A 25,219-nucleotide genomic window follows, 5' to 3' on the forward strand; every position below is an offset into this window, starting at 1 on the left:
CTTGCTTTAAGTATTGATAATTGCAGTCAAACTGACATCACACTACTCGATTTCGCTAAAGAATTTGACTGCGTGAGTCATTCTAAACTAATTTGCAAAGTTACGGGGTTTCGTTGGTGATATCGAAATATTGGCTTGTATAAAGGACTTGCTACATCAACGTTCACAATTCGTCTTTTACCACCGTGTGAAACCCAGATCGGTATGGTTTGGTTTGGTTTGGTGGGGTTTAATGTTCCAAAGCGACTCAGGCTATGAGAGACGCTGTAGTAGAGGACTCCGGAAATTTAGACCTCCTGGGGCTCTTTAACGTGCACTGACATCGCACAGCACACGGGCGCCTTGCTTTTTGCCTTCATCGAAAAGCGGCCGCCGAGGCCGGGATTCGATCCCGCGTCCTTGGGAACAATAGTCGAGCGCCGTAACCACTGCGCCACCCCGGCGGGGTCCAGATCGGTATCAGTCACACCCGGAGTTCCTCAAGGCTCTGTCTTTGGACCCCTTGCCATTTCTTATCTTTATTAACGATATTACTACCAATATTGATTGTAACATCAAACTCTTTGCTGACGAGTGCATGATATGCAGACAAATAAGGAGCCACGAACATCATGTCATTCTTAACAGATCATTAGAAAAAAAAAAATGCTGAATGGTGTAATAACTGGCGGATGTCAATCAACACACACACAAAAAAAAAATTGTAGCAATGGCAGTGACCAGGGAAAAATAGCCTTCTAATTTTGGGTACAATATGAATGACACCCCACTTGCCTTTGTAAAGGAGCATACATATCTAGGTGTCACATTGACTACACATCTTAGATGGGGCGAACACGTCAGTAACATCACTTCTGCATTGCGCAAGTTATTTTATCTAAGAAGATGTCTTCGCCTTGTCCCTGCACATACTAAACTTTTGGCTTATAAGACTTTTACTAGACCATGCAGTACTAGAATATGCTAACATCGTTTGGTTTCCCCAGTCTCTTACTAACATTTCAAGGCTTGAAAGAGCACAGCGTAAAGCACCAACATTCATTCACAACAAATACAAGCGAACGATTCTCCAACCTAACTAGCTGTAATATCCTGTCTCGAAGTGCTATCAGGAAGATCAAAGTTCGCGCGATTAAAATTCCTCTATCAGCTACTACATAACGCCTTTAACATCGACTTACCACAGTATGTTTCATTAGTTTCATTATCACATGAGCGAGACTTAAGAAACCATCACGCGTTCACGCCAACCGAATATTCATGTCACAGTGATGCACTTAAATTTTCTTTCTTCCCGCTGCCAACAAGCAAATGGAATCTCGTGCACTCATCTGTTACTGATATTCTAAAACACTATATCTGTAACTAACGTTGATTCATTTTCAAGTTTTGTTTCAAACTATATGCCACGGTTTGAGCAGAAATGATTCGGTTACGAATTTAGTTTTATTTTTTCGCTCCCTTGTTTAACGCAGTCGACGGCCTGTTATCCCATTGTTTCCTTTTTTGAACTTATATGCGTTCTTTAATTGTGAGCTGTTTGTGCGAATTAATAACACTTTTCCAGTTTTCTTGTGCTGTAAGAACTGCTAATACTGTATTTCTGTAGAGCTGCTTTGACTCTTTCCATCACCATTTGTTCGATATTATGAATGTAATGCCCACCTGCTATGGTCTCAACTAGAGAATGCCAGTATTGCAAATAAAATAAATAATTAGAACTAATTAAGTCAATCAAATGTCGAAATAGCCGGGATAGCCGGGATAGGTAATGACGACGTCCAAAGAGGGTTACGTGGTTCCCGACAATTCCGATGACGTAGGCCTAACTTCCGGTGGTGGAAAATTTGAAATGTTTGAAAGTGAACAACAGGGAAAGGGCGTGATTTGCGTGCACAAATGTGTGGGAATGGTTAGAAAGGGGACAAAGAGAGTTAATCAACCAACTGCAGGGTGAAAAATTCCGAGAGAACTGCAGAATCTGTAGTGCAGAAATGCGAAGGCTTGAGCGTTGATTTTGCACACTGTACATCGCGTGCCCTTTGTCTCACACAACTGGAGTTTCGTTAAACACACCAGAGCTCCCCGGCGTTCTACAATTGGTTTACAGAAAAGGAAAGGCGCCGTATCTGTCACTCGCTGATTCCTGCTGACACATTTCGCGGACAGCACAGCAACGCTCAGGATTACGCATTTCTCCAGTGTAGATTCTGACGATCTCGGAAATTTTCTTTTTATTTAATGCCTTAGATCGCTTTTCTAGGCACGGCTGAACACGTAAAAATAAATAAAAACCTACAAAGCACAGGTCTTGGAGTTTTTCGCTTTCGCTGTAGCAGACATGAAGCCCTTATATTCATTTTGATATACGCTAATGCCATTATATACTAAAATATTTCGAGAACTTCTTGATTTTCTTATCTCGCTTATAAAGGTCACTGAATTAAGATTATCGCTAGAACACAGGCCCGCGCAATCCGAGAAACAATAATAAATTTATAAGCCTACGGATGAAGGTATAAAATAACCAAAGTAAATTTCTTTGTTTCCTGCCCCAATTTGAGCCTGTGAGTTTCTGGAAATGGATAAGATGAATATTTTAGAAAGTGGGCGCTGCCCGCAAGGCATGTTATTAGGCTTCCGGGGAAAATATTGTCAATACATATTGGAAATTTGTCTTCTGGTTGATATCTTATTCTCTCCTATACCTGTGACACGTGCGCATTGTTTCAAAGCTTCTCCAAGCATATCTTAATCTAGATTAATGAGAAGCGGAAGGACATCTTCGTTTCTGCTTTCTCTGGGACATGGTTGCTCAATTATTTTTGTAGGATTAAAAAGCAAACGACTGGTCTCTTTGGCTTATCCAATAAGAATCCGAATGCTTAGCATCTGAAAGTCATTGGTCTACGGGACTCCATTGTGGAATAGTAACTATGCTTTCATTAATATTCATGCGTACAATAAACAGTGCGCAATAAAATATGTAACATAGCATTTGATTTGATTTTGTAATGCGAGTTTTGTTCATTACCCTATGAGAGCTGTTCCTGTAATGGAAACCGCGCAGTATGAGCAATAACGCACAAAGCGAAAGTTCTTTGTACAGCATAGGGCCTTATGTGTGGGTTACTTCGCATTGCAACGGGAGATTTCCACAAAATTTTTTTTTTATCTATAGATTTGGTTGTTTCACACTACAGAGAAATATACTATACTCTCGATGATACATGGGATATTAGAACAGTGCTATGGAGATAGGAAGCGTGCAGAGTGGGTCAGATAAATAACTCAGGTTACCGACATTCTAATGGAAATTATGAAGAAGAAATGGACATGGGCAGGACATGTAGTGCGAAGAGAGGATAACCGATGGTCGCTTTGGGTAACAAACTGGATTCCAAGGGAAGGAGAGCGTAGCAGGGGGCGGCAGAAAGTTAGGTGGGCGGATGAGGTTAAGAAGTTCGCAGGGGTCAAGTGGATGCAGCTAGCACAGAACCGGGTTAATTGGAGAAATATGGAAGAGGCCTTCGCCCTGCAGTGGGTATAGTCAGGCTGATGATGATGACGGATGCACCGCTAGTGCTTCACATAAAGTGCTGTCAGACTTATCGATTTTTTTTTTTGTGGTATTAAGGAAACAAAAAAGTGCTTCTTATGAAGTGCTCTCAGATTTATCTATTTCTTTTTTGTTTTGTGGTATTACGGAAACAAAAAAGTGCTTCCTATAGTTCCCCCGTACACAGACAACCGCATAGACCAGGCTCACTGACGTCGCACATTAAACCGCTAGAAATAGAGCACCACAAGCTGAGATTTAGTGAAGTGTTCAGCCTGTGTGCAGTCAAGCGCTTGCGGACAGTAAGAGCGCACTCAGACTGCACTGAAAGGAGGAATTGATGTGATGCTCATAAATATTTTCCACGGGAAAGGCGGAACACTGAACCAGAATAGGTGTGCGCTGTACTGATTTGGTTTGTTTGGTTTATGAGGTGTAACATCTCAAAACAACTCATGCTCTGACGAATGCCCTAATGAAGGGCTCCATATAATATATCTGGGACTGTATACGAGCGCTCTAACTACTGGGCCACAGGGGTCGGGTACAGGACTGATGTGATTTGGTTATTTGCCTGTGCTCACATCAGGGCTGTGTGTTTGCGTATCATCATTAACGCGGCAGCCCTAAAAAGCCCTGTTCCCCGAAAAATGCTGTGTCGGCGTATACGCTTTGTACGCGACAAATCACGACCATGCCTCTGGTAGGTGGTGGTTGGTGGGAGCAGGATCGGCGGCTTGTGAGACGTCATGAGATCACATGACACTGCCGAAATGGCAGGAGCTATCAACACGGGTAGCTCCTTCTAGGTACGAGGGCGAGGATAAATCAACATTCCTCGATATTTGCGTTCTTAGTCAGGTGCGCTATACACCAGGTCACTCAGGCACCGTATACGGCTTGGTGAAAGCAGGGCTTTATATTAACGTCGGGTAGTCTTCAAGGTTATTTGGTTGCTTGCGACCGTATGATAAGGGCTATGTGTGAGATAATAGAGGCGCAAGTTAATAGATTACCGATTAAGCGAGCGGCAAAGGGTATGTACGCAAAGGATGATCTGCAAGACTGGACGCGTACGGGACATTAAAGGGCAACTGAAGCGTTTTCAGAATTTAACTGTATTAGGGGAGTCGAATTTGGGAAGGTTAATGTTAAACTATACCTAGTCGTTTTGTACTGGTATTTAAATCGATGACGTAATCGTTGAATAAAATTATTTCGGCATTCAGGCTTCTTCGCAGCGCGGGGTCACGAGTAGGGACACCGAAGATGACGTCATCTGTTGAGGTGATACATTTACAACGCATAAGCGTCTGTACTGAGGAAGAGAACCAACGCCAACGAAGGTAAAGACCGTGTTGTTTGATGGCATCGGGATGTCAAAGCAGTTAAAATTTTAAGTAACCGGTAATGACGTCATCGTCCAGTTTGTCCGCATTACAGCGGTTTCCTGACGAGGAGCTAGATGACTGTCGCGATTTTAATAGTTGATTGCGTCATATGTTTAAATGGTAGCGCGCAGTCACTTGGCGAGCTAAATCTACAAGCTTCATATATTCTACTGCGTGTATCTCGTTCCCTTTCAGGTTCCCTTTAACGTCGACGTCTCATATTGAAGCGTCCCTCAATTTTTTTCTATTTGTTTTTATGTTCCGTTTGCACTGTATGGATATAAATGGTTTATTAGGCCTTTACGGGCGTTCACACATTCAGCTGATGTTTTAAGTATGTTGTAAGACAACTGCTTTCGTCGGTAGAATTTAGAATTTTGCCCCGCCGTGGTTGTGCAGTGGTTAGGGCGCTCGACTACTGTGCCCAAGGACGCGGGATCGAATCCCGGCCGTGGTGGCCACTTTTCGATGGAGGCGCAAAGCAACGCACTCGTGTACTGACCGATGTCAGCGCATTTCAAAGAACCCCAGGTCGTCGAAATTTTCGGAGCCCTCCAATGCGGCGTATCTCATAGTCTGAGTCGTTTTGCGACGTTAAAGCCCATATACTAAACCAAACCAAACCAGAATTTAGATTTTAAAATCTTCGATATCGTTTTCCTGCTTTACATTTTTACTCTTCAGCCGTTTAGAGACTCATGAGATGATGCGCAGATTTAGGAGCACGTATAATAAATATCGTGAGCAGGTTTAGTAGAAGCTTTGTGTTGACGTCTCAAATTGGTTTTACAAGCACAATCATTTCGCTCGAAATTATGCGTTCATCTTCGTTAAACAGACCTGAGTCCAAATTCTGAACATTTATATTTGTTGTTATAATAGAAAAATGCTTCCCATCATGTTTTTTCTCTTACAAGAACACGTGAACGCATGAAGGATAATTGAAAAACCACAGAAAGATTTTATATTCAATCAGAAAAACAGACAATATATCGCGATGAGGGCTTGTGCATACATACGCTGTATTTTTCAATAGCCAGAAGTTTTGGCCACATTTGCCACCATACAGCAGTAAATGTAGATCTTTTGCCGATAAATGTTTCTTTAACAAAAACAGCTTCCAGGATCTTCTGTGCATCTCCATGAAACCCGCATCTCACTACATTTTCTCTACTTTGCAAATTTTCCTTTTTAGCAACTTTTAACAACTATGCATATCGTGCCATTATGATCACATTTCGTTTTCTGCAGAATATATATTTCCCTAAGTGGTAAAGCGAATTGTCATCGCGTTTAAAATAAACCTGTCGGATCCGAAGGAAAATTATCAGGGAAAAGAAAATGTTGACAAGGGGCGGAACAACATCTGTATCATTTTTATTTTTCTTCACTAAACATGTAGTACCCGACCTTTAATTATAGTTCTTCTTTCAGCTTTCAACGAAGCTGCACTTGGCCGACAACGAAAATTTTCTTTTTCCTTTCTTGAAGTAATGACTTTTAGTGCAGGGCTGTGTAGAAAAAGATGGAATCATAGTGGTCCGGGAAGTACGAAACTAAAGTCGAATGTTCAACAGCTTTTGTCGAGTGCTGTGGAAACCTGAAATCTTTGTCGCAATGTACATGCACAGTGTACTGATCGATAATACACACGTTGCGCGATTGAAAGAGACAGCACAGGCACAACTCGATCACATTCTTCGTACATATGGAACGTATACTACTAGGACTTGCGTGGTTTCGACAGCCTTTTCCTCAGCATCTTCCACACGGGATTTTGCTTGTTCTTTCTGTAAATGCAGCTTTGCTGAACTGGAGGTGCTATCGAGAGAAAAAATAAGAGACAGCCGTAAGCTTTAGCCAGACCATGGTACTTCTAAGCCGATGATTCCAGGATTAGGGTTTTATGGCAAGTTTCCGGGCTGTACGCATTGTTATGCGTGATATGCTGTTACCGTTGGCCGAAAAAGTACAGGCCAATGACGATCCTTAACATTGATTGCAGGGCTATCGCAGCTTTTGCGGTTCCGTGACTTGCGGTTCCTTGAGGAACGCCTGAATGCACTTCTGTAAAACCAGAAATAAAACCATTGGCGGTAACAAACTGCGACTGATTAAGAAGGAAACACTCAATTATTTTCAGTAGACTAGGGTCAATATTAAGGTCACTTAGATTTATTAATATCAGTCTGTGACATAGCTTGTCAAAAGCTTTACTAAAATCTAGGAATATGCAGTCAGCTAGTGATGACTGGTTGATGATACGGTGTAAAGCATGTGTAAAACATATTACTTGACTTTCGCATAAGTATGATTTCCGAAAACCGTGTTGTGCTGATGAGAAGAAAGCATTTTATTCAAGAAAAATAACAAGACTTGAAAATATATGTTCTAACATTTTGCAACCAGCACTAGTAAGAGAGATGGGATGATAGTCCAAGGGAGATGTTCTGCTACCAGACTTGTACACTAGAATCACCTTCCTGAGTTTCCATTCTTTGGGTAGAATAGATTGGTCGTAAGATTGTCGAAAAAAGTTTTCTTAGCTTAATGGAAACGTAGGCAGAAGCATTTTTCAAAAATGTAGAATTAATATGATCACAACCTGGAGCGGAATGTACTAAGGTTATCAATGAGTTTGATGATATCAAATGTATCAAATAATATTTGAGATATAGTTGAATAGTTGTGATTATCTTGTAATAGGTATGTGTGCATCAGAAATGACTGAAAAGTTCTCAGCAAAGGAACGTTAAGAACTGTAGCAACAGGGTATGAAGGAATGGTGTCATCAGAAGTGTCGCTTAAGGCAATATTTAAATTATTCGACGGATTAATAACGCGTCAAAATTATTCAATATTTGTTGTTAGCAATGACGGAAGAGTATGAGAATGAAAGTGTTTCTTTGCATCTTTTATTGCCTGCACGTGCGCTTCGGACGCTGCCAATTACGAAGCGTAATGTTCACTTGTAGGGGAAAGTTTGGCGATGCGATAAAGTCGCGCCTTTTTTTTTAGATAAGTGCTTGATATGATTGCTGTACCAGGGAGCATCAGTGTCTTTGGTGGTGCGTTGAGGAATGACCCGATCAGTAAGAAAGTTAACTTTGGCCTCGAACATGTTCCAGTTAGTTTGAATAGTGTGGTCGTCAAAGCCACTAAGAAAAATGTCAATAAAAGAAGACAGTTTGGAGATGATAGCCTGAAAATTTCTTCGCTTACATCGCGTATCACAGTTACCTGTTTGTTAGACTTTGGACAAGTTAACTTTAAGGAAAAATTGACTAGAGCTTGATCGCTGAGGCCAGGTAGGTAAGCTACAGAAACTTTGTCGGGTCGAGTAGTCAGGATCAAATCAAAAGTATCGGCAACGTTAGCTGTTAGTCTTGTTGCTTGCGTGCCCATTTGCTGTAATCATAAAACTAAGCGTGTATCTAAAAATTCACTTGCTAGAGACGAGAAAGGCGACAAAATGGGTATGTTGGAGCTCCAGGTAATGTTAAGAGAATTGAAATAACCGAGTAGAAATATCGCAGATGTGGGAAAATGCGCAGAAGCGGATTGAATTAATTGCACCGTAATGTTCATTTCAGAATGTGGGAGAGGAAGATGGTGGGCGATAACAAATTCCTATCATAGTTTTCTAGTGATTACGCGTAATGTTGCCCATACCATTTCTAAATCAGTGGGAACCTGTACACACGGTGAAGTGATAACATTTGGAATCGCCAGCAGCACGCCCCTCTTTGTTCCACGATCGCAGTGAAAGAATGAAAAACAATGAGCGTTAAAAAAGACATCCGAGTCATGAACATGTGCGGTTAGCCAGTTTTCGGCTAAAGCAATGAGTTTTGCGGAACACGTGTCTATAGCTGGTTGTAACGAGTTATATTTGTTAGGAGCACTTCTGGTGTTAGTAAAAAGAACTGACACAAATGCTTCAGATACCCGACCACCCCTCAGGCGTGTGCTGGGTTCGCAACCGGCTGCGGGGGAATTGGAGCCTGCTTTACGTATTTGAATGGTGACGATGGTGTCCGTGGCCGAGTTGTACATGTAACAGTGGACATCAGTATGTAACTTGTTGCAGCGCAGTTTTGTGTTTTGGGGCCGTGTGCTGTGCGATGTCAGCGCACGTTAAAGATCCCCAGGTGGTCGAAATTACTCCGTAGCCCTCCACTACGGCTCCTCTTTCTCTCTTTCCACTTTCATTCCCACCCTCCTCCCTTCTCTTACGGCGCGGTTCGGGTGTCCACAGAGCAAGTGTGACAGTTACTGCGCCTTTCCCTTCCTGTGAACCAATTTAACTTAACTTTAACCAGGTTTGGCTTTCAGCAAAGAAGTTTTTTACGAGCGACTCTTGCTGCAACTGAGAAATCTGCAGTCAAGGTGATTTCATTGTCCTTCAGTCTGTTGCGTGTAGCGAGAATAGTGTCTTTTGTTTTCTAATTAGAAACTTGCCTATGACGGGGCGACATTTATTCGGCCTGGAGACACCCAAGCGATGCACACGTTCGAAGGTATCTGGTAGGAGGGAAACGGTTAGGCATTTGCTAAGATCAGTAGTTGGTTTTGCTTCTGTCTCTTGCCATGTCTCGTCAGAATCTGGAACGCCGTAGAATAAATATGGGGTTGTTTCGACGTAATCTGTCTTCACGGTCGTTTATTCGTGTTTGTAGAGTGCTGAGGTTCTCGGAAAGTTCATCAGTCTGAGTTTGAATACTGGAAACTTCATGGCTGACTTCTTCAATCGTTTTATAATTTTCCTCCAGTACATCTAAACGATACTGTATAGCCGTCATTTTGGTTTCGATGTTTTTTTGTTTGCCCTGTTTTAGTAGCTTTAACATCGGCTACAAGTTCATTCTGGGTTTTGGAACTTTGCATAAACCACGTGTGAACATATTTAAGCTACTGAAAGATGAATTTCATTTGTTTACAGACAGACAGACTGTGACAGACTCGATTCAAAATGCCCAAACGCTTTTGTATTCCAGCTGCAGGCGCCAGCAAAAAAATATTTCGAGGTCATTGGTCGTAGAAGGCCGTGTAGTGTACGTTTACTAATCTTTGACCAAAAACTGTCTTGAACTGAGCGCAGAACGCTAACTAAAATGTCCTTCGGAGGCAATACTTCCATTTCATTCTTTTTTTAAACTTTTTTCTAAGATATTTAAAGCGCTGTTATCAGTGGAAGTAAAATATTGTAGTTAGATCACGCTTATGTATGAAACCCACAAAGTTTGGCTTCAATTTGTCCTCGGCATCTCTGTAAACAGATCATAGTATGAAAAAAACACACACGTAGAAAGCAGTATTCTGAGGTCATCTAAGCTGCTGTGCGCTTTAGGAAATGCCTCGCATCTATCCAGTTAACTATTGATAGTACGCCGTGCTTTCTGGACTTTAGTCCATGTTCGTGTTCTTCATTCGCATTCATTTATGCGTGTTTCTTACTTATCCTCTCGACGTTTCGTTTTTGCAATGCTAGGGACACCCTTGGCCAACTTCTGAGTGATATCAGCGATATCTTTGTCCTCCTCTCTATGAACGATGCCTTGCACTAGAACCCACTTCGGGCTACTTCAGAAAACCGGCGCTTCTTTGCCGAGGCAAACAGCCGTGAACTTAGATATTACCTAGCACTGCCTATACTCGGAGCGCTATTTCTTGCCGCGATGCGTTTCCGCACCTACGAGGCGCGGCAAAGAGAGTAGAGAAAAGAGAACTTTATGGCGCCGGTCTTTGCCAAAAGGAAAAGGAGCGTAAACCGTGCCTAACATCACCATTCGAGACACTTGGTGGTTCTTCTACTTCTTTCTTTTCCTTTCCTTTCGCCAAGAGCGGCAATCTGTTGCCGGAAAGAAAAGAAAGAGATGAAAAGGATGGGTGTGCGCCTCTTGTCGGGCCGTGCCTCTCTGAGGGCCCGCCAACATGGGCGATTTCTCAGGAAGCGTGGCGCTGCTCCAGAAGCGCTATCGATGATACGCCCCCGGGGTCTCTTCAACCACCGAAGAGCCAGACTCGAAGTAATGGGCGCCAGGAGAGAGTGGCCATTTTTCATGGTAACACCTCTGCTCATAAATTCGTCACTTGGCCATTGGACGTCAGCCTAAATGGATTAGGCTCGATGAGCCATGTGGTCCTTCAATTCAGTTTAAAATATTATATTATGGATACGGCTTACCCGGCAATACCTGTAGTCGTGCAATGCGCTCCAGGTACCCCAGCTAAACCGAATATTTAATTCCGGGGATTAACTGAACACGTGTCCTACATGCCATGCGCAATGCGAAGAATATCATCACGAAATGTATGTGTGCTGTTATGAACGCATATAATGTTCAGCTGCCTTAAGGAGATACGCTGTTGTAGAGAAAAGTCCGCTTTTCTATGCCACCATTTAGTGGCTTTACCAGGCGCTGATAATTGGTAAGTGCTTTATAAAAGTTCGTCGAAGGCTACTGGCTTTACTGCTTTGATGATTGTTAGCCACACATCGGAGGTGCTTCGCAGCCACGAATGGTCTCAAGTGCAAGCAGCCCGGCGATGCCAGCATTCAGTTATAAAACGCCAGCCCAAAACTCCACATTGGGATTGTAAGAATATTAGTTAAAGTTTAATGAATTCATTCCTTTGAAGGACCGTTGCATATTGCCTTCATTTCAGGCTTTGTGAGGACCGTCGTAAGAGCAAGGAAGCCCCATGCATATAAATTAACACACCGTGGCCCTCGTCACGACCTTCCGCGTGTATGAGCAAGGAATTGCATAGAATGGCAAAAAAATAAAAGTTACATTACGATCAGACATCTGGTGTGACCATCCCACGAAATACGCTAAATTTACCCTCGATGATTCTTTTTTCATGATTTTACTCAAATGAATGTTTTTACTGCAAGACGCGGCTTCACACACGCAACATACTTTCTGGAAGGTGAAGGCCAACGGTCAGTGTGCTTTTTGAGAGCATCTGGTTTTCCTACTGCGTCTTTAAATTGATTTTCATCGTCGCCTCGCTGCTGCGTGGGCTTCCGGTGCATGGAGACCTTGCGCAGTGAAGGTGGGTTAGCAATAGGTCGCGCTTCCAAAGGGCAGGTATGGGTGAGTGGTGGTCAGACGGCGCTTCTAGAGTTCAAAGGCAGGCACACAAGCATAGTAGGCGGCTCGAGGAAGGCGCTGGGTGGGCGGGCAGCCCTCTTTTAGCTAGCAAGAGGTGATAGGTGAGGAGAGCTGGGTTGTGAGTAGCGTTTCTGAAGGGGGGGGGGGGGGGGGGGAGGGGGTCACTCATAGAGGCTGCAGACATGCATTGTAACCACTTCTGTGCTGTCACACTCCTGCTGCTTAAACGACAAAAGGGAAACAAAACAGTAAAAAAAAAAAAAAAAAAAAAAAAAAAAAACGCACGCCTTAAGTTCACCCGCAGGGACATGTGGGGTTTTTAGCTGTCGTCAATCCTGTCAAAACCCAATGGCTGTTTAATCGGATTCCTCTCGCGCGTGTCTCTGTTTTTTTTTTTTTTTTTTTTTTTTATGAAACTACAATCTCCAACCGCCCGATAACATTAATACACAGGCTTTGTTGGAGTATATCTCGGTCGCACCGTGAAGTGGCTCTTTCAATTCTACGAGCTGTGACTTTGTCGCACTCTTCCTTTGCTCCTGTCGCACCTCGTTTCCTTTCTTTTTCTTCCTTATTTGCCTTAACTCCCTCGTTATTTGCTTTATGAATACTGGGCAATCAACTGCGGCCTCAAATATACCCTGGAACAGCTTTCCGTGAGCCAACGATAAAGAACCGAACTACCTGTGTCACTGCATTTTTGGAACTCAGCGCAAAGAACGCAAGGACACTTGGACATCATCAGGCACAAGGGATCGGGAACGGGAATGCCCACGAGTCCGCTGGCGCACAACTAGATGAAGACCGCCGGCACAGCCTTGACGTGAGCTCCTCCAACTCGGACCACCCTTACTGCTCTCACATCCCACTCATAATATCCGACTCTGTCATCACACGCCTCAAACATTGGCAGAAGAGTTTGTTGTGGAACTTTGTCCCCGACATTACTGCTCCGATATCTTGTGGTCTTTCTCACCCTGCTCAAGTTCTCACTCACAAGGTGCGAGCTGGTGCAGCGTACACACCGGACATCCTGAGTCGATGGCGCCGAACGAGGATCGACTACCCCAACTGCCCTGCTGACTCCGTTGACCTGCAGCACTTGATCTGGACCTGTCCTGCACCTCGAGCATCCGCGCTCGCTGCGCCTCTGCTCATCACATCCAGAGATACGAAGACTGGGCAGCACCTAGGCCGATGACAAGCGCGTGCTTACTGTCCTGCTATACTTCATTTCAGGGTCTGGTGCTCTCACGTAACCAACCCAAGCTCCCTTCTAGGTCTCAGGCCGTGAATAAAGATTTTCGAATGAAGGAATCGTTGCTTGTTTGCCATATTAGTGTTTTCATCAAAAGAGAAGGGATTCTAGCATTCAATGGTGCTAAATCGAATGTCGAGCATTAGCTCCAATCATGCGTGCGTGGGAATCATGGGACCACTCACCGGGTTTATATCGCGCTGGAACCACAGGCGATCACAGACATGGCATATGGATTCAAACGAATTTTCTGTAAAGTCTTGGTGGAAGCGAGGGTGATGCTCTTGCTCACGACGCGTTTGCGAGCGCTGGCTGCTGGGGTTCAACCCGGCTGAACCTAGTTTACAGAGCGGGAGCTTGATTAAGCATGGCCAAACAAGGTTTGCTTTGGGTCAACTCCTGTATAGCTGTTTTCGAACCTCGAGCGCACCACAGCCGGGCCTAGACGACACGAAGTGGCCGAGGGAAGTTTGAAGAGGAAGGTCCCTTGGAGGCGAGCCAGATGGGTAGCAGAGGCGACGAAGAGAAATGGTAAGCAGGGGACGGAAAAGCTCTGCGGCTTTGTCAGAAAATGTTGCATATTTTTGGAAAACAATTAGAGGGTCTTTTAGATGTCTGTTAAGAGTAGAATAGCGGAAGCATACCCTTCCTATCCTATCATTTGCCTATTGTTTGCCTCTTATATGCGTTGGTTGCAGTGCTACATATAATTATAATTGGTTTACAGGAAAGGAAAGGCGCAGTATCTGTCACACTTTCTCCGGCAAGTGTGTTTGGACGTAGACCATCGCTCCTGTCGCGCGGCGTTCCTTGGCGCGCGTTCAAGTGTGGGTTGTAGATGGCAGGAACGCTAGACAAGAACGCATGCATCTCACGCAATCTCGCGGAATATGACAGATATCGCACACAACGCTCGCGCACAGGATTTCGTTCCAAGAGCCTAGAAATACTTTCGCCTTAATGTTGTAGCGGATAAAATGGTTTTAGTACAGGTGAAGCCTATGAATGAAAGCTGGTTGCAGGCGCCTCAGAGCCCAGATCGGTCTGTGCGCGTCTCCCTCTTCTTCCTTCAACTCCAACTCCTCAATAAGGCGCTAAGCAGCGTAACAGTATGTACCGGTACGAATAAAATTTGCCAGAAGAAGCGAGCGGCGCCGGCTCCTCGCGCCACACCCGAGGCCAAATCTCGGCGTCTGATGACCATCACGAATGGGAGCAGTATAGATAATGCTCTAAAACGTGGTGTGACCTTTCACGTTCCAGCGGCGTTCCTTTTCACTTGCTCCAGTTTTCGTTGACTGCCAGCAGCTCTTCTGCATACAGACAAGGGTATAGAGCACTGGAAAGAATGCTTTATTTCTCTATTTCATGTCCTGGTTGGTCTGTACTATGCATAAAGCTCAGATTCAAAGGGCACTAGTACTTCCGAGGACAGTCGCCCGTCTGAAGCGCGTATTTAAGGCGAATTCAAATCGACGATCAGGAGCAGCTCGCCGAATACACGAAGGAAACCGATGTCGAGGGGGTCTACTGACCATAATGTCGCGGCCTAATAACTTGTGATCTCAGTACATTGATGATGCGAGTACAATTCAGGTCATCCGGTGGCGAAAGAAGGGTGGTCTGGGAAAATCGAGCCTACCTAAGGATCGACGTCATGACTTAGCTTACCAGTATTTTTCTGCGGTGGCCCGTGTCGTTCCGTCCATGTAAACTCTTATCGAGTGCCTTTTTTTTCTTCAATCTGGAAAGCTTTCTATGTTGAAGCTGCGCTCGTTGTCGTCTATGGACGAGGGTCCAATGCGTCTTACGAGATCCCTGAGTGGGTCTTTCACCGCTCACGTCCTCTCAACAAGCGACGAATAGATTTAGACCTTATTCACGCCGGCAGAAAGAAGCAGTGTGTTGCGTGCGATCGAGTCGTTACGAAAGCGAAGGAACGAACAAGGACAAGTGTTCTGGGACATTCCGATGAGGACGCAATTATGTTACTTTCCAGGCAAGTGTCATTCGTGAGCTATAAAAGCTTGATTGTGAAGCGAGACAGCCTGCCCGCCCAAGTGTCTGCCCTCCGGCCTCGGCTGGAGTGGACCGCGTAACTGACTGGGACATTCGAAAACAAGTGTACTGTTGCGTGCTTTCCACTTTAGCGTGCATTCTATGTAGTGTTTTTGGCTTCGGGCCGGGATATTTTATAACCATGCGACGAAATGCAACAGCGTCGCCGTGTTCACTCGTTCGCTGTCCTCAATATTGTTCTCATCAGTTGCGTTGAGATACGCAAAATCCGTGAGAGCATTTTCTCTCCCCATATAAAAAAATATTCGACTGAAGATCGTGGCTATGATAACTGACGCTATGCATATACGTCGTCACAGTTCATTATAGTTAAGCAGTCACAAGGTTCGTTTAAAAACTAGTCTGCGGGTACTGTTCTTTATTCTGTGCAATAGTTCTGGGAGCCCCTTGAAGTACGGCTTAAACGATATGCGTATAGTAAGCAATGAATGACACTTCGCATATGACGGTTTGTTTAAGACAGCGATGGCAGTAAGGGTGCTTTTGAAACATTCGAAAATGTGGAAAATTGAGAACTATATCGCTTATATGCCGTGCCGCTGTGTTGCTTTGAAAAGAGGTGGCAGTCGTGAAATGACGCCTAACTTTAGATTTCGCTGTCAGTATCTCTAATAGATACAGTTAGTGAGCGCAGATGATTTCCCGGGTTGGCATGATCAATCATTATAACAACACTGAACATGTCGAAAGTGCATGCCGAGTACAAGCAGAGCAATGACTTCTGGCAGCTGTTTAGAGAGAGTATTAGCTTTATATTGTCAGAATAAAGAACCTTGAAAGGTACAGAGGTATCTGACTGGAATTTTTATGCGCGCCCTTGTGCCTGAACAAAAAAGAAAAAAGAATAAAAAAGAAACATACATATTTTATATCGAAACACACCCAGTGTCTATGCATTTGCATTAGAGCGCCATACACCTCTTTTCGGATCAACAAGATGCTGTTTAGTATCACTTGTACTGGCCTTGTTGGAATAGTTACGAAATTGCCCATAAAAATACGTACTTTGTGGGTGGTTTTTCGTAGTTTGTGCTCTCTCTCTTTTGCTTTTTTAAAGATAAGATTTTAGCTTGTGAGTTGTGAATCGTATAAGCTGTCAGTTTGAAGTCAGCGCTATAGTGCATCTTTTTTCTTTTTTTTTTGGCGTGCTGTTGCGTTGTTTCCCTACAAATAATATTTTCACTTTGTTTTTTTTTTTTTTTCTGCGAGGCTGATTCGCGTCATATAAACGCCGTAGTGGCTGGACATGCTTCGTTGTCATTCAGTGACCCCATAGTGTGCAGCGTGCCGGTAAGAAGTGTGTCGAAAAGCATTTCATCATCGGCGACAGTTAATGGACGTTTGAGTGAACCAGCGACTTTGCTTTTGTTACATATTTTGTGCGAAAACGGGCGTGGCATTATCGGTAAGTTGTTCAGAGTCGCGAGAAGCACCTGTGGAGATAAAAACTTGCTTGATTTTCTCTGCCGAGATGAAACAAGCGGATTATATCAAGTTTAGACTTTAATGCAAAATAACCAGACGTAGAAGCAACAGCAAGTTTGGCTCATGCTGTAGCCGCTATCATCGCGGCAGACGCTGACCCCTCTTGTTAAGTCAGTCATGTGAAAAAAAAAAATAATGTACATGCCTTGTTTGTTTATCTAGGTGCCATGGGTAAAATGCCCTGTTGAAACATGCACTTAAGCTCAGCAGGGCAAGAAAACATACTTCGGATAGCCACTTAGAATACGCCCTTTTAAATTCCCATGGCCTTTTGTTGTGGTTGATATTGCTCTATGTTTAAAGCGTGCAGGCCTAGTCCTTGGAAAGCTTTGTTCTTAGCAATGGAATTAGCTTGTCGGCAAAGCCCTCTTTGACGTGTTGAAAAAAAAAAAACATAAAAAAAACACAGGCTTCTGGAGGGAGAGAGAGAGCCGCAGAGAAAGAGCGCAACTATTTTTGCCAGTTCAGTAAAACTTAATGAATTCACTGGGATGCCGTTCCTTGCCCAAGGGAGGTGGATGAGAGTCATTGACTCTCAGCGACCTGCAATGCCCAGGGAACGGTTCACAGTTGTACCACGGAATCCAGGCTTGAGCCGCTGCCTCTCAGACCAGAGTGTTGTGGGGGTGGAGTTGCGCCCTATAGCTTTAACCCTGGAAAGTGGCTCAGTATGTGTGTAAGGTCTGTGTTTGGAGCATTAAAATGTATTTGCATTAGGAGGAAAAACAACCTGGTTCCTGGAAAAATAAATTTCTTAACATTCCGCATCACAGCTATAAACTACCGCAAATAAACTTATAAAACCCAAATTGCAACCCGAATCCTTCAAATTGAATCGGTTTGCTGCAAAATGCATTTCCCCTCTGGTTGTCTCGTGAAATTCGCAGTTTTAATGAGGACAAAAGGAAGAAGGAAACGTTAGTGGCAGGAAGAGGAGAGAAAAGACAGAGAAAGCAAGCAAGTGCGACGTTTCTTAGACGTAGCTTGCCAGCAGTGCCTCCTAAGCGGCAGGATTGAGAAACTCGGGGCACTTAGAAACGGAGTAGAGGTCGGAAGTAGAGTGGTCAAGTGCACCACGTCATTTCCTTATTACCACATTGCCCATAATAGCCCTATAATGTTATCCAAAATATAATTCATAACTTCACCATTGTATTTTAATGAAATCAAACGTCGCGGAGGGAATAATTACGGTTTTCAGTTCTCATTTTTTTTCCTGTAATATATGTGCGTTAAGAGTGAAGACACTTTCAGGAAATTTTCTGTTCAAAGCATTTTAAAAGAAACGTTGACAGGCGGCCGTTAAGCACATCTTGAATTTAAACAACAATAACAACAACAACAACAAAAAAAAAAAGCGAAAAATAGACAAGAGGAACCTATTAATCAGCACGCAGTGATCAAATGCTGTGTTCATTAACTGCGCCGTGCAATACGAAGGACGTTGCAAGAAGATATTTGATGTCCCGCATTCCCTGAGCTAGCGATTCCTTAATAGCGTATGGCGTAATGGCTCAGCCCAACAGTACCACAGTGAACAATTCATTGGATCAAAGGTAACTTATAGCTTTGATATACATGTACTCAGCCCACAAAAACGTTTAAGTAAAAATTAACCAAATTAAAGGGACTCTCAAACTGCGCCTTATGAGTATACGCGATCATGTATTTAATGCTTCCTTTTCATTTCGTTATTTTTAATTTTGTTTTGTGTAAGTTGGTTTTCGGGGGAGATGAAGGAACAGTATATGTCTCACTTCTCGATGAACACCTACACTTACAATTGATGGCATGCCATTGGAGCATCATCCATAGTCGGCTCGAACCCCTAACGTAATCTAGCCTTAAATTTGACTAGCAGGTGGATGCTTAATTGGAAGGGCAATGACATGATATCAGCCTACGCTACACAAACAACCATTGCGTCATGATTGTGATACTAAATCAAGCGTATTTTTTCCGCCATTTTTGGAACGATTCCAAATTTTCCTCCGACCGTTATGGGGCATGGGAAAGTGTTTTTGGCATGAGCCCAGTACGCTACCGTATAAACAAAAACATGCTCTATTCTAGCTGCTGACATTTGTTGCTGCATGGAGGATTAAAGACGGCGTCCGTTCTACATGCACAATTATCGTGGGCGTGACTATAGCTAAATAATTATAGTGCACTTAGGTCTCCTTACGTACGAAAATGACAAAGCATTGTGAAGTAAAATTAATTGCTGGGCACTAGTCGGTGCATTGCTCATAAAAGGAAAGATTTACAACGCTAACAATATACACCCACAAATAGACACAAGGACAGGCGCTGACTCCAACTTCTTTTTCGAAACAACACCACATAGAAACTTCTTCAAAAAACAAATGCTCCCATGCTCCCACACCGTCGGCAGCATATGCATACCAGTCTAGGCCTTCGCTATGTTAACAACATTCAAAAGACACTTCTTCACTACTTAATAGTGATACAGATGAGTCGTCGATACATTCCGAACCTAGCCTTTTTATATAAGAGGCTTCGAGCAATTCACGGGCAAGAATGCCCCGCTTCTGCCTAAAATCATAATTTCTGTGAACTTCGATTCACATTTTAGCTTGAAATCGCACTGTTGGCAATGGGCAGGGATGTAAATTCGGACTGCGCTTCAGAGAGCGCTTATGCTCTGCAGCCCTATCATTCACACATTGGCCAGTTTGGCCGATGTATACCTTGCCACAGGTTAAGGGGAATTTAAAGTTACCCCGGTGGCACATTTGACGTGCGGTTGACCTGCTTTTTAGTGCAGCCTTGTTTTCTATTGACATCGCTTGACGAAGGTCGCTAGCAAACACTGTGTCAGGATGGTCTTCTCCACCCCCTTGAAATTGACTGGCATGTGCGGACGAGTCGCAGGCGATGTCAATAGAAAACAAGGCTGCACTAAAAAGCATGCCAAGGTGTCACAGAATAGGCGGTATATATTAATTTGCCCATGTTGCATTTATTGAAAGCACTGAATCCGAAAGTTTTCTGCGCATGCGCGAAGTCCTAGCGGCAACTTAGGGAAACACATTGGACGGCGTCGACGGCGTTTTCCGTCCCTGCCAGTGCAAGGGGGCTGGCGGCACGGTGACCATCACAGGCTTAGCAAAGCGATGTCAACCGCATCTGCCGCACATGGTTGTCACTCTCGAGGAGTGCCGGGATGCAAGACGCGATTTGTCAGGTTACCTTCGGCGAGCCGCGACTAACAACGACGCTTGAATTGGGGCTAATAAGCGTCAAGATGTGCATGGGCGACTCTAGCAACCGACTGCGTACTCTCGGCTGTGCGAAAAATACTTCGTTCCAGGTATGTATGCATCTAAAGGAAATCTGCATAATGAAAAGTACCCACTGGAGTTTGCACCAAGCCTGTAACGCACCAGTGATAGCCGCAATGAGGATTTGTTCGGTGCGTGTTTGCTTTATCCCGGGCGTGATGGCGATGTATTTTGTCGTTTGTTTTCTTTATTTGCAAAAGGGCCAGGTAGCGCAGATATCACAGGTCGCTGTGTGCGCTAGACCATAATATTTAGCATATTTTATCACGGCTGCCGCCTGACGAACAAGAAAAAAAAAAAAGGCGCTTGTTGTAATGCACCGCCGTTCGCGAGCCGAGGGGTTGAGCTGGTCATGAGGCTCGCGAACGGTGGTGCATCACACCAAACATCGTATTTTTGTCTTGTTTTTCAGGCGGCAGTTGCGATAAAATATGTTAAATATTACGGTCTAGCGCACACAGCGGCCTGATATCTGCGCTACCTGACCATTTTGCATATAAAGAAAACAAACGACAAAATACATTGCCATCACGCCCCGTCGCACATAAAGCAAACACGCACCGAACAAATCCTCGTTGCAGCTATCACCGGTGCGTTACAGGCTTGGTGCAAGCCTGTAACGCCGCCGCCGGCACCGCATCCACGGACCGCAAGCCACCCCGTTAGGATCATCGCCTTCGAGGACCGCTCTTCTGCGTCGTTCCAGCAGTGATGAACTGCCGCCGCTTTCTTTCCCTTGCTGTTACTTGAATTGCTACTTCCATCCCGGAAAAGCATGTTCAGCCCTGTATACGTAATTCGGAGTATTTAATTCGATTGTTTCTTCACTCGTGTCTTTGCCTTTTAGAATGTTAATTGCTGTCTTCTAAATGTTTTGCGTATTCCTCGTTCTGAGCCTATAAATGTCTTATTATTGTTGTTTCAAATCAACACGTCTTCGTCTCATTCTCCACGTTTGCTTACCGGCTACGCCGGGAATCGAACGACCACCCCCCTTTTATCATGTCGCGGTGATGACCTCGGTGTTTACCGAGCGCGTGACACAAGCCCTATGTCAAGTGTGCTACAAGGGTTGTTTATAAATTCCCCTTAACCTGTGGCAAGGTATACATCGGCCAAACGAGTCGATGTGTGATTGATAGGGCTGCAGAGCATGAGCGCTCTCTGAAACACAGTCCGAATTTACATCCCTGCCCATTGCCAACAGTGCGACTTCAAGCCAGGGGCATTCTTGTCCGTGAGTTGCTGGAAACCTCTTATATAAAAAAGCTAGGTTCGGAATGTATCAACGACTTATCTGCATCACTATTTAGTAGTGAAAGTCGTCTTCTGAATTTTGTTAAGATAGGTGAAGGCCTAAACTGGTATGCATATGTTGCCGACGGTGTGGGAGCACTTGTTTTTTGAAGAAGTTTCTATGTGGTGTTTTTTCGAAAAAGAAGTTGGAGTTATCTATCGCCTGTCCTGTGTGTTTATTTATGAGTGTCTATTTGTTAGCGCTGTGAATCTCCATTTATGAGAAAGCATTGTGAGTTCCAGGCCGTTTCATTATGAGGGCGTTCGTTGTTTCTTTGGCTTTTCTGACGAGTACAAGGTCGCTTTCATTTTGCTTTGTTTATAAGTGTTTCAATTTTTATTTTTATTAATTTTTTTATTTGTTATTTGTGTTTGTATTTTACATTTTTTAACTCTAGTTTCGTGCATTTGTTCTTATTTTTGGTTTTCTTTTTTACTTACGTCCTTACTTCACATTTATTATCAGTATTACCTTTTCTTTCCCTCAGCGCACTTCAGCGTCCTTACTCTAGACAAGGAGAATATGGACACGCTCGCATGAAGTCGCCGTAGAGTAGTGGTTAAAGCGCTCGACTATAGGACGCAGAAAGATGGTGATTCGAGTCCTGGTCGAACTGGCGTTTATTAATAAATGCGAAGTGCTAACTGAACACGAAAAACTACGAGTTGAAGTGGAAGGGGCACATGCCGTTCGACGATCTCGTTCAGTGTTAAATTACTGCACATAACTGTAAAAAAAAGCCTTAAAAGGGTAGGCTATTAAAAACAATTTGGAGAGTATATATTAAAAAAACAAACAAACTGGATAGTGCTTTCAGTCTTGCGGAAGCAATCAGTCTCCTTTCGTGAATTCGCTAGCGACGTCCTCGGCAAATCCCAGCTGCGAATACTTGGCAGAGTGAAAAGTTATCTCACCTCCTTTCGTTCTGTTTCCAGGGAAAGGCGTTGGCGTCGTCAGAGTTGGAACAGGAACTTGTGGTCCCTTTTTGGCTGCTCACCTCCACATCTTTCATTCAAATGCACGTTTTCAATATCATGTGCGTTTTCTTCCCCGTAACCTACGAAGAAATTGCCGCCACGTAAGCTGAGGTAAGAAAATACTTATTCTTTTTTATCCAATATAGGAAGCACTGTTTGCAAATACTGCCTCACTAAAATGAATTCCACCCCCTTTTTTGATGAAAAATGGGGAAAGCAGGAGCATATTTCATTATTCGTGAATGTTTCATTTGAAAAGTTTTGCCAAGTACTGGAAGCCAACAAACCGCTGCTAAGCTGGCACACGAGTAGTGGCATATTATGCACTTCCGGGCACAATCGTGAAACGACATTCTAAAATTGGTTTCCAGCCATGTTCTTTCATTAATCTGCCTGCAACAGCCGCCTCAATTTGTAACAGGACCACTCGAACTCAAAATTAACGACTTACTGATGAATAGTCTCTTTATATGCGTGAAAATGGACATGGGGAAGTAAGTTCGGGTAATGACAATTTCAAGGTAAGCCTAGACTTGGATTACATGTCTGCAGATTATCTATTGCTGCTTAGTTTCTTTATAAAGGTGTCGAAACTGTACCGCTTGTCACGAACGCCACATTTAATAATGATAATAAAAAAATCTGGACACAGCAGCTGACCGGCATGAAACGTACACGCACAGCTTAAAATGACTTCGCACAAATACCATTTCGTCTGTGAAGACAACCAAACAACATTTCTTCAAATCAAGTCAAATCAAAGTTTATTTACTATCTAATAATACAGAGGGAGGAATCGTAGAAAAAAGCTTTCCTTGGGCAGCTTGACGAGTCTACAATCCTAATGATTGGCAAGGAAGCAACACAAGAGTTTATACAATTTTAAAAACAAGCACATCAAGGAAACGCCAGAGAATACACGAAACAGCAATATGTATATATTGTTACGGGAAATATTCACAATACGGCAGCTGTCCACACCACTGAGGATGATCACAGCTCAGCACTCGCACAGTACAGCACTCGTCTGCGTCTTCTTCTTCTGGGAGTTTGTCGCACTTTTTTTTCGTCAGCACGACCAGCGCATACCGCTCAGTAACACTACCCCCCCCTCGGGAAAAGCACAGTCCCGGTGCGTTCTACGTGTGTGAAACAGAACGTGCATAATAGAGCTTTAGACGGGACACATGCACTATTTCAGAGGATGGCGCTGTGGACGAAGATTTCGGAGGCACAGATTCCACTTCATATGCGACGTCGGTCACGGGGCGCAAAGATCGGTAAGGGCCTGTGTAACGGGGCAAAAGTTTTTCACACAAGCCCACGCGATGGCACGGGAGCCACAGCAAGACGAGTGACCCAGGACTGTAGTGGACATCACGGTGGCGACTGTCGTACCGGAACTTTTGAGAGTCTTGGGATGCAGAGAGCCTGACATGAGCTATCCGGCCGGGCATCATGAGCGCGGGCTACGGCATCACTGGCGTAAGTACTGGTGGCGTCTGCCGCGGGTAGTGAGGTGTCGGCCAAATAACAGATAAAATGTAGAGTATCCAGCTGTAGAATGAACAGATGAATTGTAGGCGAATGTCACAAAGGGTAGATGAACGTCCCAATCCCGGTGGTCGTCAGACACATACATGGACAGCATGTCTGTGAGGGTACGGTTTAGGCGTTCCGTGAGACCGTTGGTCTGGGGGTGATAGGCTGTGGTGAATTTGTGGCGGACGGAGCACGAACGGAGAATTTCGTCAACCACTCGTGACAGAAAGCAGCGGCAACGGTCAGTAGTTCACGAGGGGCACCATGATGTGGAATCACGTTTTCTAGGAGGAAGTCAGCGACGTCTGTGGCGCAGCTGGTCGGGATGGCTCTGGTAATAGCATACCGCGTAGCATAATCGGTGGCGACGGCGATCCATTTGTTCCCTGAGGCGGAAACTGGAAAGGGCCCAAGAAGGTCAACACCTACACGGGAAAACGGGTCAGGGGGTATGGGGATCGGCTGCAAATGGCCTGAAGGCAAAATTGTGGGCTTATTTCCACGCTGACACAATTCACATGCGGCGATGTATTGCTGGACGGAGCGGTAGAACCCCGGCCAGTAGAAACGTCGGCGCAGGCTGTCGTATGTGCGAGAGACACCCAGGTGGCTAGCCGTAGGAGCATCATGGAACTGGTCAAGGATGGTGGAACGCAGACGTTGAGGAACGGCGAGCAAAAGGTCTTCGCCGTCATGGTCGCATATTGCGTCGGTATAGGAAGTTCTCGTGGAGTACATATAAGGCAAACGATGGATCAGGTCGGTCGCAGGTCAGACGGAGGATAATGGAATGGAGCAAAGGATCTAAGTGTTGTTCATCGGCAATGTTAGAAAAGGCCGACACAGACAAGACACATGCGTCATCTTCAGAGTCGGTAGGACTAGGGGAGTCGACGGGATGACGGGACAAGCAGCCTGCATCTTGGTGAAGCCGGCCGGACTTGTACACGACGGAAAATGTATACTCTTGTAATCGAAGCACCCAGCGCCCCAAACGGCCTGTAGGATCTTAGAGGGAGGAAAGCCAACACAAGCTGTCCACACCACTGAGGATGATCACAGCTGTTGTTGTTGTTGTTCTCCTCTAATGTGATGGCACATACCCACACAGAGGGATCGGCCAAGATTTGGGGTGCAGAGATATTAGATTTTGAGATGTGTAACTACATCGCAAAAAATAAAAAAAAAAAGAAATGCTAGGGAAT

General features: G+C 44.3%; 1 long non-coding RNA gene across 2 annotated transcripts in view; it reads left to right on the plus strand.

Annotated features, from left to right (window-relative positions):
* The window catches only part of LOC146197910 (uncharacterized), an 88,865-nt gene that overhangs the window by 12,708 nt on the left and 50,938 nt on the right, over positions 1-25,219 (plus strand). For both annotated transcript variants that reach the window (XR_014704911.1, XR_014704912.1), the window contains exon 2: positions 22,431-22,583. This is a non-coding gene — a long non-coding RNA (uncharacterized LOC146197910). The remainder of the gene's footprint in view (positions 1-22,430; positions 22,584-25,219) is intronic.

Source organism: Amblyomma maculatum, chromosome 2, assembly GCF_055883805.1.
Source record: "Amblyomma maculatum isolate TAMU_Amacu chromosome 2, ASM5588380v1, whole genome shotgun sequence".
Taxonomy (NCBI): domain Eukaryota; kingdom Metazoa; phylum Arthropoda; class Arachnida; order Ixodida; family Ixodidae; genus Amblyomma; species Amblyomma maculatum.